Here is a 19,329-nt window from a genome sequence, read left to right as displayed (position 1 = left end):
GCATTAAGATTAGGATAAATTATTTCTAGTGTATACAACTCTGAAAGGTAAATACTGCCCCCCAATAGATGAGAAAATTAAATCTCATCGTGAATTTCTCACTACCCACGGCAAGTGGCAGAGCTGAAAACTAAATCAAGTTTTAACACACAAATCCTTATCTTCTTCTAGACTATAGAAAACTTTACTTTTTATTATGTAGTATAAAATTCTAAATTCTCTAACAATCCTTAAGGATAACATGTCCCAAATTATGCCCTTAAAAGACTTGGGATGCTTTGTTGAAAAAATATAAATGAAATAAAAATGAAATTCCATGTACAGATCTGGTATTCTACTTTTCTACTTAATACTATTTTTAAAAACTGCCTTCTTAGCATTACATTCTCTTGCTGATTGGCAAACATTTAATTTTTTTCTTCCCCAGTTATTAAAGAACTAAAGTCAACAAGACTTTATTACTTTCCCATCCTTACCAATATTAGCACTAAGAAGAGAGGGTACATGAAATTGGAAAATTTTAAGAGCTGGGAAGGACAAGAAAGATCATGTAGTCCAAACTCTTGCGGGGATACCTTTTACAATATATATTTCCAGAAGACAATCATACAGCCTATACTTGAATATCTCTAATGACAGAGACCTCACAATTTAGTTGGTTCCCTTGTTAGACAAATCTTCCTGTGCAAAAGGTCTCCACCAGTGGTATGAAATTCACTTCTGAGGTAGTTTCTCCCTATTATCAGTCCTCTAGAGCAATAAAAATGAGGAGTCTGCTCCTTCTTCCTTAAAACAACTCTTCAAATATAAGTAGATATTTAAGTTTCCAAATATTATTTTCTATAGCAAAATAGCTCCTGATTCTTCAACTGTTCTTTATTAGATATAGCTACAGCTCAGTATTCTTGGTCACATTCATCTGGACAATTTAGGTTATCATCCCACTGAAGTGTAAATCCATAAGTGGACACAATAATCCAGATATAGTCTGACAGTACAGGAACAAAGGGACTATTACTTCTCTTAATCTAGCACTGTATATTTATAAACGTTCATCAACATGAGCCTCTTTTCATAGCCACATCATACAACTATCTTAGATTATGATGGCTTTCAAGTGAAAAACAAACTACTTGGGGCCAGATCATTTCTGGTCCAAAGAGTAGAACCTTACACTTCTATCACACTTATCTTGCCACTTTCATACTTTATCCTGCTTAAATCACTTTGATCTTCTTTGATGCAACATATTAGATAACGCTTCCAATTTTAGCATTATTTACAAAATTTTTGGTAAGCATGCACATTATACCATTATTCAAGATTTAGATCCATATAGCTTGGCAAAAGAAGAACTCACAATTCTGTGTGATCACACTTTGCTTGATAACAAAATAAATAAGCAAACCAAATTTAAAAGATTAACAACCTGGGAAAAGATATTTGCAATACATATAGTAATAGGCTGATTTCATTACACAAATCACTCCTACAAATTCATAAAGGAAATAATCAATGAAAAAGAACCAAAGTCTAACATGAAGAGCCAATTCACAAAAATGACAAACGATTTTCACTTAGATAAAAAGATCTTTAACCTCACTCATAAAGAGCAATGTAAATTAAATCTGAATGTAATACCATATTTTAGCTATTGGAATGGAAAAGATTAAAATATTTGATAACACATCTAATTTGTAAGACGTGCAGGGAAATAAGCACTCTCATAGATTGCTGATGGGACTGTAAATTGATTCCACTATTTAAAGCACAATTTGGAAATATCTGTAAAAGAATTAATTACATCTAGCTTTTCTTTTGAGCGCAAATATTCACTGCAGCATTATTTATAATAGCAAAAGTGTTAGACATTATTAGTTGTCAACTCAACAGCCATTTCTCCCTCCTCATTAATCAGAACTCACATTTTGTTCAGGGTGGTAATGTGCCCAACCCCAAGATATGACTCATAATTGGTTGAAGTCAAATATAGCTATCATATTCTCTTTGCCAGATAATAATCACTTTCCCGACACATTTGGGGTCAAAGGCAACGTGACCCTCACTGAAATGCAAACGTTATATAAAAATGTACTAGTTGTCTTAATACTGTGTGGGCATATAGGAAACCTAAAGAAATAAAATTATGGTAAATACATAACATGGAACACTATGAAGCTGTTAAAAAAAATGACATAAGTTTGTAAATAGTGATGTATTTTGTGAGAAAAAAGCAAGGGAGGGATTCAGATGGCACAGAAGGTAGAGGCTGTACATGCCTCTAGCAACCACACCATGCCTGGCCTTACTCACCAACAGACTCACTTGCTCTAAGCTCCAGCACTGAGGCAGCTGCTCGAAGGGTACCAGGGACATACAGAGAAGTGCTGAGTTGTCAGGCTTCAGGGCAAGGGCTGGAGGAGCCACTTGCTTCTGGATGGAGATGCAGGCAGAAGCCATTGCTCCTTTGTTGAGCCCTCCTCTCCCAGCCTACAGACGCAGACACCATCAACCTAGATAACACAGGCTGTTCCACCTAGGGGATTCCCTGAAACTCTGCCTCTCTCAACCACCCAAGCTGCTTCCAGTAATTTACTCCATACAAAGGAGCTATCTTGGCTCCTGCTGTGAACTTTCATAAAACCTCTCAAAGGCTCACAAAACCCAAAGCAGCAGCATCTGGCTTCAGCATGCCCACTACTTCTTGCTGAGCAGCTCCAAGCCCTGCACCAATGGCAGCCAGCCTAGGTTTCTGACTTGGCCCCTCGAGACAACTATGAGCCCAGCACGGGTGGCAGCCATATGTGGATTACTTGGTGACTCTTACCAGGTGGCCTCGGAGGTGTACGGGCTGTGGCTGAACTTGGCCTGCAGCTGGACCCTTCCCAAGTCTGTGCTAAGGGGCTCCACGGCATACTTACTACATAAAAATATTCTCCTAAGACTGGGAGACTTAGAAGCCCAACTTAATACACAGAAAAAGATACAGAGAGGCAGCCAAAATGGGGAGACAAAGAAGCATGTCCCACATGAAAGAACAGAACAAAGCTCCAGAAAAAAAATTCACCAAAATGGAGACAAGCTATATACTCGATGCAGAGTTCTAAACACTGGTTATAAGGATGCCCAAGGAACTTAATGGAAGAGCACATGAACTCAGTGAGATCTTTAACAAAGAGATAAAAAACATACAAATAGATATAGAAAACATAATAGAGAGCCGGTCAGAAATGAAGACTTCAATATCTGAGATGAAGAGTATATTAGAGAGAACTAACAGAGTGGATGAAAGAAAGGATCAAATCAGCAACATAGAGGATAGGGTAACACAGGACACCCAATACGAACAGCAACAAGAAAAAAGCATCCAAAAAATGAAGATAGTTTTAGAAGCTTCTGGGACAACATCAAGCCTAACAACATTCACCTCACAGGGGTACCAGAAGGGGAAGAGAGCGAGCACGGAATTGAAAACCTATTTGAAGAAATAATGACAAAAAACTTCCCTAACTCAGTGAGAGAAATAAACATGCAACCTCAGGAAGTTCAGAGAGTCCCAAACAAGATGAACCCAAAGAAGCCCACAGCAAGACACATCATCATTAAAATGCCAAAGGTTAAATACAAAAAGAAAATCTTAAAAGCAGCAAGAGAAAAGCAATAAGTTACCTATAAGGGAACACCCATAAGATTGTCAGCAGATTTCTCAACAGAAACCTTACAGGCCAGAAGGGCTTGGCACAAAATATTGAAAGTGATGAAAAGCAAGGACCTACAACCAAGATTACTTTACCCAGCAAAATTACCATTTAGAATTAAAGGACATATAAAGAGCTTCCCAGACAAGAAAAAGCTAAAAGAGTTAATCACCACCAAGCCAGTATTACAGGAAATATTGGAGGGACTTTTTTAAGAAGAAAAATATATGTACCAAAAATATGAATAAAGAATGGCAATAACTACATAGATATGGACTTTAAAAGAAAAAGAATTAAACGCTCCAATCAAAAGATAGGGCGGCTGAATAGCTAAGAAAACAGACCCTTACATAGGCTGCCTACAAAGAGATTCACTTCAGATTAAAAGACACACATAGACTAAAAGTAAGGGGATGACAAAAGATATTTCATGATGAACCCAGAGAGTAGTGTGCTGAGTGGAGTAAGTCAGACAGAGGAAGACAAATGTCAAATGAATGTACATATATGTGGACTCTAAAGAACAAAATAAACAGAAACAAACTCAAAGATACAGAGAACATTTTGAGGGTTACCAAATGGGAGGGGGTTGGAGGAGTCAGCGAAAACGGGAGGAAGGATTAAGAAGTACAAATTTGTAAATTTGTAGTTATAAAACAGTCATGAAGATAGAAAGTATAGCATAAGGAATATAGCCAATAATATTATAATAACTATGTACAGTGTCAGAGGACACTAGATTTATTGGGGTGATCACTTTGTGAGTTATAAAGATGTCAAATCATTACGTTGTATACCTAAAACTAATATAATATTGTATGCCAACTGAAAAATAAAACATTATTATTAATTTTTTAAAAAGCAAGGTGTAGAACTATTTAAATAGGCCTCCATGTGAGTTTTTAAAAGGTGGGATATAAATAAATACATACACACATATGCATGTAAAATATCTCTGGAAGGATACACAATAAACTGGTAAATATGACTGTTTCTGAGAAGTAGGGGATGGACATCAGAGATTAAAGGGAGGTATTTTTTCATTTACTTGTTTCAATATTTACATACTTCTATTCAAAATGTTTGAAATAAAAAATAAAAATTGCCTTTAGACTTATATTATGCAAAAGATGTGAAAAGTGGTATTTCTACAAAATCCCTAAAAATTGTTGGACTACTAGCACTGGCACAGTGCCCTTCTTGCCTATAATCAATACTCAAATGTTTATGACTTGAATTGTGATGAAATCAATCCCTTATACTGCCACTTATGGAATCTAAGAATCGAAAAAGAAAAAAATAAACTTCACATATTTGAACCTTTCTCGTCACATTCAAGGTTGGTCAGATAATTGCTTAACTCTTGTTTTCTGAATTCTCTATAATATTTGAGAACTGACTTAATTGTCAAAATTAAAGTTCAGCTCACAATAGCTCTCTTTGGGCTTTCCATATACCCACACAGCATTAAGACAACCAGAAGTCTAAGACCCTAACAAATTTTAGCCCCAATCTGTTACTTCATTTCCACTGGAACATATGTTCCACTCAAGCAGAAACTTTTATCTACTGTATCTCTCAAACCTACCACATAGCCCATCATAAATGGAAGTATTAAATATATTTTAAATAAAGAAAGAAAGAAAAAGAGGTCTTCTATAAATGCCAAGACTAGGTTATATATAATCATAATCTGTCTACTTTGGCTACTTGTACAAGTTCATCTGGCTGAGGACGCTACATAGACTGGAGAATGCTACATACATGTTCTAAAGAACATACAGGGGTGTGAGGAAGTTCTCACAAGCCCCCTCTGACAGCCCAAATGTTAGTATTTAAAATGTCTTACAGCTCTGTAACATAGGAAAGAAAAATAGCTGACAGCCAATTGGTTCCCAGCAAATCTCCACATTTCCTCTATTTCATAACTACTAAGGATGATTTTAAAACCCTAACAGCATTAAACAAAAATTTAGGAACTAAGAATCAGTGGTTTAGAATACCTTAAAAATCTCAAAGTACATTTTCCAATATTATTTTAAATGAATAACTCATCGAGCCAGTTGCTAATAATATTAGTTAAACATCTTAAATCTTCTATCATGGAAATTTACTCAGACTTACAGACTGTTATCTAAGGGTCTATCTCATCAGGGTTCAGGAATGTTTTGCTATTGGAAAAGCAACATCTCCAAACAGTCTTTTACCTCTATTGCCCCACTAAAACTAATCAAGGTCACCATCAACCTACACATTGCTAAACCAAATGGTTCTAAAGCCTTCATCTTAATTGTAGTATTTGACACAGTTGCTCAATCTCTACTCATTAAAACATTTTCCTCTTTTGGCTTCAGGATACCTTCCCATCTGATTTTCTTCCTACCTCTCTGCTGTTACTAAATCTCTTTTGATTGCTTCTCCTCACCTCCCTGACCTCTAAAGATCTCTAAATTCTGTTCTACTCCAAAGTTAACTAAGTTCTTCAACTTCATCTTTCTTCCATCGCTACTCACTCACTTGGTGATCTTATACAGGCTCTTGGCTTTAAATACAATCTATGCATCAACAACACCCAGAGGTACACTTCCAGCAGATCCTCTCTTGAATTTCAGACTCATAAACTCAACTACCTATTTAACACCTCTACTACTCTGACAGGCATCTACAGTATAGTATGTCCAAATCCGAGCTCCTGTTCTCCTCCCTCAAACCTGTACCTCTTTCAGGGTTCCTCATCTCAATAAATGGCAATGCCATCCTTCCAGAAACGAAGAGCAAAAACCCTGGAGCTGTCCTTAATGCCTTTTTTTTCCCAGCACACATCCAATCTAGCAGCAAAACTAGTTGACTTTACTTAAAAAGTAATCCAGAATCAGATCATGTATCACCATATTCACTGCTACCCCCAATGCAAACTGTCATCTTCTCTCACTTGGATTATAGTGATAACCTCCTAATTGGTATTCCTGCTTTTGCCCTTGCCCAATCCACTACTAGTCTATTTATTACCAACACAGCAGCTAGAGGAATGTTAATGTCAAAACGGAAATCAGTTCATGTCAAACGACTGCCCAAACCCTCCAAACACTTCCCATTTCACTTAGCATAAAAGCTAAAGTCCTACAAAAGACCAACAGGATCAGCAGGAACTAAGAACTTATTAGAAATAGGCCCCATCTCAGACCTACGAAATTAGAATCTGAATTTTAGCAATTCATGTGCACATCAAAGTTTGAAAAGTATTTGTATAACGCACCATAATGTAAGCACCCACCCTCCCTGACCTTTGCATTCCTCAGGCAAGCTTTTATCTCAGGAAATTTGCACCTGCCACATGCTATGCCTCAAATGTCCTTTTATTGTATTCTCTCACTTCTTTCAAGCCTTTTACTCAAATGTCACCTTAACTGTGAGGCTGTCTGTGATCAGTCAACCCCTCCTCTTAGTATGTTCTATTCCTCTGTCCTGCTTTTACTTTTCTAATTAGAACTTATCATAGTTTTAAAAACCGCACTTTCACTTTTTATCTTGTTTTTTTCTAACTCCGTATATAATACATAAAATAAGCTCTAAGAAGACAGAGAGATTTTTGTCAGTTTTCTTCCCCAGTTCCCAGAACACAGTAAGCATTCAATAATTTTTAAATGCATAAAACAATAAACAAATAAGATTTCTTATTTAGAACTAATAGATCGAGTAAAATGCTTCTTTACCACACAAACTGACATTTTCTCAGCATCGCATTCAACAAATTCACTTTTTAAAATGTACTAAGCCCCTATGACGTAATTAGGCACTAAACACTACTGTTTATCCATGATTTACCACAGAGATTTAAAAATCTGATTCATGATGGGACTGTATCATCAAAAAATTTCACAGAAATAAAAACTGAGTCTGAGTGAAAAGAACAGATATGCCTACAGTCCTCCACCATGCAATAACAACCCTTTACCTCAACAAAACAGTCTTCCACACAAATTTTCTCATCTGATCCTCAATAATCTCATGAGGTTTGTGTAAAGCAAATAACAATAAGCTCATTTTAGAGGAGAGAAAACAAACATACTTTAACTCTCAAAGCATGGCAACAATGTCAAAACAGGGACTGAAGTTCCTTGATTTTGAGTTCAAAATTCTACAATATCACACCTCCTCTTGCAAATGATATTAAATGACTGTAAAGCATATAGCCATTTTTATATTAAAGACACTAAGCTTTCCCAAACCATCCAGTGTCTATGCAGAATGGGAATAAACAAACTCAGTTCAACAAAATCGCAATCTTGACTTGAGGAATAAAAATTCAAACAGCTTCCTGTCACTTAAAAGTCTTACCCAGAGTCCAATGACATTTACGAAGAATCTAAGAAATCAGCTGTTATAATGCATATTAAGGAAGTTCTTATTGAGCTATGGCAACTGCTAAGAACAAGAGAATAGGAGAAAGAAAGATGGAACAAGTGAATTAATAATAACTGAGTTCTACTGAGGAAAGAGCCAAGGTTATATCATTATTTCATACTGCTCTAAGTGCCTAAGTGATGCTATTTTGCAATAAAAAAAAAAAAAAGACATACCTCCTCAAAAATCCCAGCACAACAGCTTTCTTTTCATTGCATAGATGAGGATGAAAAGTTGTAATCCAAAATGTTTCCCGAAAAGTTACTTTTTAAAAAGACATAGAAGATCCATATGAAAAGAGATTCGATCTGGATGAAAATTATATCTTCTAAATCTTGTGATCAAAAGCAGCTGTTTACCAAGTGTCAGCATCTGAAGAAAGTGCTAACCGTGGGTGTGTCTTCTCAAGAGAGTAATACCTGCTGGGACAGGGGAGCAAGAAAAGGAGAAAGAAATACTACTGAATGCAAATGTCTGGCTGGCAAACAATTACCAGTCATCAGTCTGCAAAATTTTTCAAAGTGATATTTGTGAATACTAAAAGATCACAAGAAGGTAATACAAGTGGGCAAGCCCAAATGACACTGGGGTTATCAATGACAGAAATCAAAGTTACATTTCAACAGGTCCAGTTCTCTGATTAATAATAAAGAATAGTATAGTAAACAAAATGTAAAACTCTATTTTTTTTTTTTTTTTTATATAACAAGATGATGGTCATATCATACAACCAAACACCGACAGGTAACATTAGGTAGTCTGGCAAAAAGACCAAGCTCTCTGGTAACTTATAAAACAAATATTGTAGAACTACTAAAGATGTCTAGGCAGCTGAAAATATAGCCTAATCATTCAAAAGACATATGTGTGTGTGTGTGTACATATATATACACACACACACGTATACATGTATATATGAATACATATATACATACATATACATACATACATACGTGTGTGTGTGTGTGTGTGTGTGTGTCTGGCAGAAAAATGCAAGTTAATGTGGAAACTGAGGGACATCAAAGTTAATGTGACAACAGGGTGGTTTTGTGCACCCTTGTCAGATGTCCTACAAAATTAGGAACCTGTTATATTTTGGCAGCAAATTAAGGCAGTATTTCTTGATACCTGCCACATCCATATGATCCAGCAATTCCACTTCTGGGTATATAGCCAAAAGAACCAAAAGCAAGATCTCAAAGAGATATCTGCACATCTATGTTTACAGAATTATTATTCACATTTCTGTCAAACTACGAATTACAGAATATAAAGTAGGCTAACATGAAATACAATGAATGGAATTAACAGCAGATAAAGTAATGCAGAAGAAAAGATTAGTGAATGTAACAATATAACAACAGAAACAAAATGAAACCTGGAATACAAGACTAAGAAAGAGCAGAACATCAGCAAGCCATGGGACAAACTCAAGGAGCCTAATAATATACGTGTAATTGGAATCCCAGCGGGGAGGAGGCAGGATTTGAAGAAATAACATCCAAAACTGTTTCAAATTTGATGAAAACTATAAACCCACAGATTCAACAAGTTTGACAAACACCAAGCACAAGAAACGCGAAGAAGATTAAAACTCCACCAAGAAATAACTGAAATCAAATTGCTTAAACCAGAGATAAGGAAAAAAATCTTAACAGCCAGAATACAGAATGACAGAAAATATGTGTAAATCATATATTTGGTAAGTAATTAATATCCAGAATATAGAAAGCACCTATAATTCAACCACAAAAAATAACCCAATTCAAAAATGGGCAAAGGACTTAAACAGACATTTGTCCAAAAAAGGTATATTAATAGCCAATTAGCACATGAAAGATGCTCAACATAACTATTAAGGAAATGCAAGTCAAAACCCAATGACATACACATCTCATACCTATTAGGATGGCTACTAAAAAAAAAAAAGAAGAAGAAAATTACAATATTGGCAAAGATGTGGACAAAGATGTGAACTGTTGGTGGGAATGTAAAATGTTATAGCTGCTGTGGAAAACTGTACAGTGGTTCCTCAAAATTTAAACCCAAGAACCATATGATCCAGCAATTCCACTTCTAGGTATACAGACAAAAGAACTGAAAGCAAGATCTCAAAGAGATATTTGTACACCTATGTTTATAGTGGCATTATTCACAATAGCTAAAACATCAAACATTCCAAGTGTCCATTCACAGATGAATGGACAATAAGCAAAATTTGGTATATACATACAATGGAATATTATTCAGCCTTGAAAAGAAAGAAAAGTCTAACATGTGCTACAACATGGATGAACACTGACATTATGCTAAGTGAAATAAGCTGGTCACTAAAAGACAAATACTGAATTTCCTAACTGCACTATGAAGTGTCTCCAACAGTTCTGAAAGCTGAACATATTGGTGTTTTGAACCCAGCTCTATCTGGGAAGAAAAAAAAAAAAAATCCTTTCCTTCCTTAATTTTCTCCACAGTAGAAAGTCTGCCCCAAAACACATGGATTCTTAGCAGTCCTGTTCACAGTGGCCAAAAGGTAGAAACAACCCAAGTGTCCATCAACAAAGTGTGGTATACACATACAATGGAATGTTATTCAACCTTAAAAACAAAAGAAATTTTGACATGCTACAACATGAATGAATCTTCAAAACATCATGCTAAGTGAAATCAGCCATTCACAAAAGGACAAACATTGTAGGATTCCACTTACATGATGTCCCTAGAGTAGTCAAATTCATGGAGACAGAAAGTAGAATGGTGGATAACAGGAGCTGGGGGAGGAGGAACGGGGATTTATTGTTTAACGAGTACAGAGTTTCAGTTCTGCAAGATGAAAAGAGTTCTAGAGATAGATGGTTGTGATAGATGCATAATGACATGAATATACTTAATACCACTGAACAGTACACTTGAAAATGGTTAAGATGGTAAAAAGTACATTGTGTATACCAGAATTTTTTTAATTGAAAGAAAAATAAAAGGCTACAAGAAAACAACAACACATTATGTATAAAGGGGTAAAGAATGACAGCCAACTTCTCTCTGGAAACAATGCAGGCCAGAAGACAATAAAACAACATCTTTAAAGTACTGAAAGAAAAAGACTGTCAACCAGTGAAAATAGTGTCTTGTCTACGGCCATGCCACCCTGAACAAGCCCGATTCCATCTTGATCTCGGAAACTAAGCAGGGTCGGGCCTGGTTAGTACTTGGATGGGAGACCACCTAAGAAGACCAGGTGCTGAAGGCGTAAAAAATAAATAAAATAAATAAGGGATTGTAAGATGACAAGGTCCTTGCAATCTGTGACGTCGACCAAGGGTTGCCTTGCCAAAAACAAACAAACAAAAAAAGAAAGGAAATAGTGTCTATAAATCAAGGCAAATTAAAGAGTTCTTCAGACATATAAAAGCTGGAAGGATTCATCATCAGAAGACCCGCACTGCCAAAAAATGTTAAAAGAAGTCCTTCATTCAGAAGGAAAAAGTACCAGAAATCTCGAACTATACATAAAAATGAAGAACACTGGAAATGGTAAACAGAGTACACATATAGTACCTGACAAAGGCTTTCATTATAATGATAGCAGATTCATCTACATTATTAAAATAAAGAAAAAAGCTACCAAAAATTTTCATAATATACGTATCTTTCCAAATGCCTGTCTTCTGAAAGAAAGAAAGAACCTTAATAGAACTCATTTCCCATCATTTCCCATCACTGTAAATTAGAGGGTCAATATTATCTCTTACATAAAAAAGTCCCAAGGTACAGCTATTTGCCCAGTGATAGTCTTTTAGAGAAGTAAAATTAAAATCTTCTTGGTTCCAGCCCAGTGTTCTATTACATACACCCTTTTAAAGGGCTTGCCTACAGCGAAGCTCCTTGGGATTAAGTATGATGGTGATTAATATATAATTTATCTATTTTCTATTGCCTCCAGGGAACCCCAAAGTCACTTAGAAGTAAGCTATAAAGACAGCAAAGAATGTTCCTTGCTTTCAAGACGTCTGAAAAACAATATTTTATTTCAACAAATTGGGTTAGGTTACCCCAAACTGGCAAAAGAAGGAAACTTTTATCAAGTCTTCCTGAGGAAAATGAATTTATCAAAGCAAAAGTGTCAGAGTAATAACTGCAAAACAAAGCTTCAGGATTGGGTGCCGAAAGAGGAAAAAGAAAACACTAATATTTAATGCCACTCTATTATAGTCCGAACCTCAGAGGAAATGTGGTAAGAATAAAACCTCTGTGTTATCACTGATGCCAAATAGTTTACAGAATGGGAATTCTGCCTACTATCCTTCTGAATACTGTTAAACACAATTCATACACTCAGATTCCTTAAGACCACAATCAGATTTTATAATCCAACTTCACAATGAGAGACTACTTGCTACTCTCAGAAAGGTAACTAAGTGGTACACAACATAATTCAAGATGTTCCTCTAACAAAATCCTAGGGTAAGGCTACCGTTACCTTGTCTGGACCAAAATTCTTTACTCCATGATGACGACAGGAAAATTATATGATTTCAGTATTCACTCACGAATACCATGCCAGCAGAAAGTAGCAATCTTTCAGCACTTTACCCCAAGTAAGTCTTTGGGTAACTTTCTTTTTAACATGAAAATAAAATTTATAAAAAGAAATACATTAGTTATATACCCAAAAGAATTTAAAACATATGTTTGACAAAAATTTATACATGGTCATAGCAGTATTATTCACAATAACTAAAAAGTGAAAACTCAAATGTCCATAAACTGATGAATGGATAAACAAAATGAGGTATAGTCATAGGATTATTCAGCCATAAGAAAATCATTAAGTACTGAAACATGCTACCACAGGGATGAACCATAAAAACGTTATTGAGTAAAAGAAGCCAGAAACAAAAGGCCATTTATATTATATGACTCCATTTAAATGAAATGTCCAGAATAGGCAAATCCACAGGGACAAAAATCAGACTAGTGATTGCCAGAGAATGAGGACTGTTTAATGGATACGAAGCTTCTTTTTGGAGTGATGAAAATGCTCCGGAATTAGATAGTGGTGGCAGTTGCACAACATTATGAATATACTAAAAGCCTCTAAACTGTACATTTTATATTTTAAGTGGTTAAAATAATGAATTTTGTGTTATATGAATTTTACCTCAATAGAAAATAATGTTTCCGAGTGTTATCAAGTACCTGTATCTCCCACTTCTTAACAAAACGCTGTGTTAATAAAAGTCATTCAAAAATACTTTTTAAAACTTAATATTCTGGAAAAAGCAAAACTGTAGAAATAGTAAACAGATCAGTGGTTGCCAGGGGTCAATGTAGGGGAAGTTAAACAGGTGAGGCACAAGTATTTTGGAGCAGTGAAACTATTCTATATAATACTGTAATGGTGAATATAAGATACAAAGTTTGTCAAAACCTATATAACTTTAAAGCACAAAGAATAAACGATGTATGCAAATTTTAAAATAGTCATTTAAGAGGTTAAAGGATCTCATGATGGAATGCAGAATATGATAAAGCAATCTAAATCTATTACAAATATGAAACAACCTCACAGAGGAGGTGGAAGAATAAGGTGCTGATTCTAAGTTATGCTGGAAATGAATCTGTAAGACTGAAGGAAAAGGAATTATCCACAAGCACTATGCTCTTGTTGATACAGTTGTTTCCCACAGGGGCACAGACTAACCATTCTAAAACCACCTGGAATTGAAGAATTAAGTAAACAGATGGCAGAGGGTAAAAGCCAGATTTCTCACTGGTGAAATGGAAGTTAGGATGATCAATGTGTTAAGTAAGGAATCAAAGTTAGAGACATCAGTATGAATTCACGTTTAGCTCAATAGACAAATGGTTACATATAGAAAAGTTTATGGATACATATACATATAGCTCAATATATACACATATATCTCCATAGTCAGAGGGCCTAGAAGCAACAAAACTGTACTAGCATCTAGCACATTCAGCATCCAGATCTTGGTTTCTAATACCATTTTGCAATAAAAAGAACTAGGGCTCCTTGGAAAAATGACCAATTATGGACTGGAGCATGATACATAAAAAATGAGCCTTAAGCATTTTTTTGTTGTCAGAATGAAAATTATGTATGCTCACAAACACATAATCATGGGAGTATGACAAAGGGAAGGGACACAGGAGCCAAATGAAAGAGCTACCAACGACGAAAGGCGGTACAATTTGAGCAAAGAAATTTATGTAAACACTCCACCCTTAAGGAAGTGGAGCATAACTCATCACTCATTAAGTGGGGGCTGTGAATAGTGACTTTCTTCCAGAGTACAGAAAGGGAAGAACAAAGGGGTAACTTTCCAGTGAAAACAAAGACTACCTCTCAAGCTAGGTTATCAAGGTTAATATTAACACTGATAAGTCATATCAATAATATGTACTCTTGCTATGTGATGAGAATGACACTTTGCCTCTGTGGTCTCCCTTCCAAAATCACATTACATCAATCTAACCCTTAGGAAAACATCACACAAATCCCAATTGAAGGACAGTCTACAAAAATGCCTGATTAGTTATTTTCAAAATTACCGTCATTAAAAACAAGGAAAGTCTGAGAAATTGTCACAACCGAGAGGAGTTAAGGAGACATAACTATTAAATGTAATGTGGCATCCTGAATGGGATCCTGGAACACAAAAAAGGGCATGAAGGGAAAAACTGTGGACCTCTGAATCAAGTATAGATTTAGTTATATAAATATTGGTACATTAATTATAACAAATGTACCACACTAATGGAAGTTGTTAATAATAAAGGCAACTAAGTGAGTTAAACAGGAACTCTCTGTACTATCTTCACAATAATTCAGTAAATCTAACACTCTTCTAAAATAAAAAGTTTATTTTAAAAGTTAATTTTTAAAAAATTGTAAAATATTTATGATCTATTCCATGCCTAAAATTTTATTCAGTGCATCTGGGGACACAAAAGATGCCTAAAACACGGTCTTGGCCCTTGAGAAGTTTGCTGTCTCATTGTAAGGTAAGACGAATGCTCTTGTAACAAGTACAAAATACAAAAATAAGAAAATATTAAATAGAGAATCACGAAAAATATATAAAGGAATATATAGAAGGTCTAGAATTATGAGGGAAGACTTCATCAATGAGCTAAAACTTGAGTATAAATTTAAATGTACTCCATACAGCATACCAAATTTAAATGTACTCCAGCATACCAAAGGAAAAAGAACAATGATAAACTGGTACACTTACAAGAACAAAGAAGCAAAGAAGAAAAAATTAAAAGAAATGAAAATATTAAGCCCTGAAAAGTGAAGACTTAAATGGGAGACATAAAAGCAGCAGAACTAAGAGTTACATCATATACCCATTTAACTTACTAGCTGACCTCTGGTAAAATGTGAGCAACACTCAAGGACACAAAGTGACAGCTGTTCAGTAAAGCCACAACAGGAAATGCCAATTTGGGAAGACAGGAAGCAGGTGGCCCAGTTCTCTACAACTTTTCAAAGGACAGTGTGCATGTGAGCCCAATAAAGCAAAAATTTAGATTTGAATCCTGCATTGAGGGCCACTCATCATCATGTGCCAGGTACTTCCATATATATTATCTCAATATTCACAACACATCTATAAACATTTATTAACACAATAGAGGCTTGATATAAAAATACAGTAAAATAAACCCTGAAAGCAAGCAGGAACACATTGAAATTCTCTACTATCCCTCACTCTCTGACAGGGATTTGACAGCTGTTTTAAAAAGCCAAATTGTTTGAAGGCCTACATATCTACATAATAATTTATTTCCTCTTGCTCCTTCCTTTAGTCAAGCTCAGTGGTCCTCTGTAAAGTGCATAAGGATTACATATACAAAAACACGCACACGCACACCACCCTTGTTAGGCACGTCAAGAGGTTTTCAAGTATAGTTTTCATCTTATGTGATCTGTCTCATGTACTAACTTTAGAACTGAATCCTGGGGATGAACTCCACTGTAGGCTTACTCTGTGGGCACTGTCAAGCAGCTTCAGGGAAAAGTGGTAGAGAAGCTGAATCCTACTACGTGAAGAACATTCTAACAATTAGAGATATCTAAAATTGACATAGGCTACTTCAAAGTAATGGATTTTCTGTCTTCAAAGGTGTTCAAACAGAGGCTGAAAAATCACTGAGAACATTTTAGGAGAGCAACTGGGTAAGAAGTTAAGATCTCTTACAAGTCTTAGATTTTATAATCGGTATACTTTTAAAATTCGACAGGACAACCTAGTTAAGAACACCACAATGAAAAAGGACTCGAAGGCAAGAATGACATGTGGGGAAGTTCATGCTGGGGAACACAGAAGCAGCTCATTTCCACCTGCAGATCTTTGCACTTTGCTGTTCCATCTGCCAGGAAAGTTCTTCCACCTTTTAGACCACAATTCAAATATCTTCTCCTTAGAGAGGCTGCCTCATTCACTTTCCAGTCACTCATTATATCGACTTGTTTTTTCTTCATAGTTCGTATCAGGAGTCAGCAAACTTTTTCTACAAAGGGTCAGACTACAGCCCACAGGCCAAATCCGGCTTGCCTCATGTTCTTGTATGGTCTATGAGCTAAGAATGGTTTTTACATTTTTAAATGGTTGAAAAAAAATCAAAAAGAATATACTGTGGTTGGGAAAATTATATGAAATTCAAATTTCAGTGTTCAAAGTTTAATTAGACACGCTTGTTTATGTACTGCCTATGGACACTTCTGCATAAAACACCAGAGCTGAGCAGCTCAACAGACACTGTATGGCCCATAAATATTTACTTTCTGGTACTTTATAGAAAAAGTTTGCTCATCACTCATTTTTAGCATTACCTGAAATTATCCTATTTGCTTGTTTGTTATCCTCATTCTCACACACACAGAATAAAGCTTAATGAAAGCAGGGACCTTGTCTGTTTTGTTCCTACTGTAGCCCAGTACTTAGAACAAATTCTGGAACAAAATAAGGACTCAAAAAATATTTGACAAATAAATTAATGAGTGATCAATAAATGCCATGCTGAGGAATTTAAACTTAAGTCCTCAGCCATGAAAGGTTTTAAGACAAGCATAAAAACTGTAGAAAAAGGGAAATATTCTACTTGAGAAAGGAGAAAACAGCTTAGAGCAATGGTGGTCACCAACTAGTCCAAATCCCAAATCATTGAGTTTCCTCACCTAACCATACAGGTTTTCTTGTGCTCAAAAAAGATTCTCTCAACTACTGCAACATTCTGTCAGCTGACTGCTTCTGTTTATCTTAAGATGCAAATATTCTGAGAAATCTCATTTTCTATACATAGTACACAGCACCCGCGCCATGCCAAATCTTAATAAATGCTCATAATGATAACAGATCTAGATCACGTGCTAATGAATTTTTAATATTTAAAATTTTCCTATGCTGCTGATCAGCGATCTATTCTGTAAGCAGCTGAAAACTCTAGAAATTAAAAGGTTACCGCCCACAGACCAGAAGCAGCTTTTTAATCTTTTCTACACTAGCCAGAGAGTGGGTGTGTGATTTCAAAAAAAAATGCAAGCCAACTCTGTTGGTAGAGAACAAGGTATTGTTGAGTTAAAATCCCACCTATAAGCAACATTTTTTACATAACACTAGGAAAACTACCATCTACTTGCATCTAATATACAAGTAGAGAAAAGAAATGTACCTCTTGGGGTAATCTTGTCCTTAACGCATTAACGTTTTCATAAGGTTCTTTCCTTTTCCTCTGGGCTTTGCAACAATTTCTATACACAGGTATTTCAGAGATAAAGATTTGGTTAACCTAATTCTAATCAAATTTAACATACTAGTCAGATGGCATAAACGAATCAAAGTTTTGTTTCCTTTTAAAGTAGCTATCTGCTTTTTAAGACCTGGATGTGTTTTGTTTTGTTTTGTCTTATTTTTAAGAATTAGCTAATTTAGGAATTCAGATCTTTCCCAGAGATGCTTATGACACAGGTACCTCTGATGAGTATGTCAGACTTAGAGCATCCATTTTGGATTAGTATGTGTGTTCATCTTCCTTTTCTCTATGAAAAGTAAGGTTGAAAGGCAACCTGCAAAAGCATTGAGCTAGGATCTACCAAGACTAATGTGGAAGGTGTCACCAAAGAAAAGAGGGGGAATTAGCCAATAGCTCAAGTTGGCTGATTCAAGAAACTCTGCTGCAGATCCACCTGGGAGATCCTCACCATCAGTGCTGTTAAGGAACGAACCGAACCAACCGGGGACCAACACTACATACACACGTTTGCTTAGGCTAAAAAAGGGAGATTTGCAAGCTATAAACAGATCTCTGGTCTTTGAGGGAAGATGCGCTCATTCTCCCTTTCTAAAAGAGCTAACAAAGGGTACTCTGAGACCGAACCCAGCCAGCCTAGACGCCCACCTTACACCACCCATGCTCCCGGATCCCAGCACAGCCGGTTCCCTCCTCGCCTCAAACAAGTTCAAAATCAAAACAAAAGGTGCATAACTGGTTTCAGGTGGCAATGGCTGAGCCCTAGTGGCCAACTTCTGGGGACGCCAGAGCGAGCGAGGGATCATAGGACCCCTACCAGAGCCAGCTCCCAAACAGTACCCCGGGCCTCGGCCCAACTCCTCGCACGCCCCTCCCTCCCCTCGGCCCTGGAAATGGGAAGCTGGGAAGGGGACGAGGAGAAGGGGGTGGGGAAAACCCAGGGTCAAAATGACAGTGGAACCAGCCGGGAAGAAAAAAGGCCCGATGGGATGCTGGGGGTCGATTCCTACGCCCCAGGCTTCAGCCATGAATCGGGCGACCGACGGTCCGAGCCACGCCAGGCCGCGAGCGGGAGGCCTGGCCCACGTCGGCGACGCCTCCGGGCCACGCTCCCCTCACTACTCTCCCCACCCGGGGCGGAGGGGCCTTGAGGGGCCGCAGCCAGAGTCCGGGGCGCGGGCATTCACTCACCGGCGGAGAGGGGAGGAGCAGCCGGCGTCTCCGCCAACGCCGTCGCTCGAGCTCAAGTGCCGGCTCCTGTAGCTGCGGCCGCTGGGCCCGGGCCATCCCCCCCAGCCACCCCCCTCCCGGCCCTCCCCCCGCGACTCCTCAGCCGCCGCAGCAGCCGCTGCAGCCGCCACCGCCGCCTCAGCTCTTACGCGGGAGCGCGAACCGGCTGGAGGAGGAGAGAGCGCGTGCGCCCGCCGCCACCGCCCACAACCTC

At 37.1% G+C, this 19,329-nt stretch overlaps 1 protein-coding gene and 1 non-coding gene across 6 annotated transcripts in view; one reads left to right on the top strand and one right to left on the bottom strand.

Moving 5' to 3' along the window:
• TMCC1 (transmembrane and coiled-coil domain family 1) overlaps nucleotides 1-19,220 on the bottom strand; it is a 185,777-nt gene extending 166,557 nt beyond the window's left edge. For 2 of the 5 annotated variants that reach the window (XM_023536831.1, XM_023536832.1), the window contains exons 1-2: nucleotides 19,077-19,220; nucleotides 8,279-8,521 (exon numbers count right to left, since the gene is read on the bottom strand). The gene's annotated coding sequence lies outside the window, so the exon portion shown is untranslated. Of the gene's footprint in view, nucleotides 1-8,278; nucleotides 8,525-19,076 lie in introns of all 5 variants that reach the window. The other 3 variants (XM_011370526.2, XM_011370525.2, XM_023536833.1) reach the window with 3 other exon arrangements.
• On the top strand, nucleotides 11,233-11,352 carry LOC111746002. Its single transcript, XR_002782872.1, has one exon. It is a non-coding gene; the product is annotated as a 5S ribosomal RNA (ribosomal RNA).
• Nucleotides 19,221-19,329: the final 109 nt, after the last annotated feature.

Source organism: Pteropus vampyrus, unplaced genomic scaffold (assembly GCF_000151845.1).
Source record: "Pteropus vampyrus isolate Shadow unplaced genomic scaffold, Pvam_2.0 Scaffold171, whole genome shotgun sequence".
Lineage (NCBI taxonomy): Eukaryota > Metazoa > Chordata > Mammalia > Chiroptera > Pteropodidae > Pteropus > Pteropus vampyrus.
This window is presented reverse-complemented; position numbering and strand designations above follow the sequence as displayed.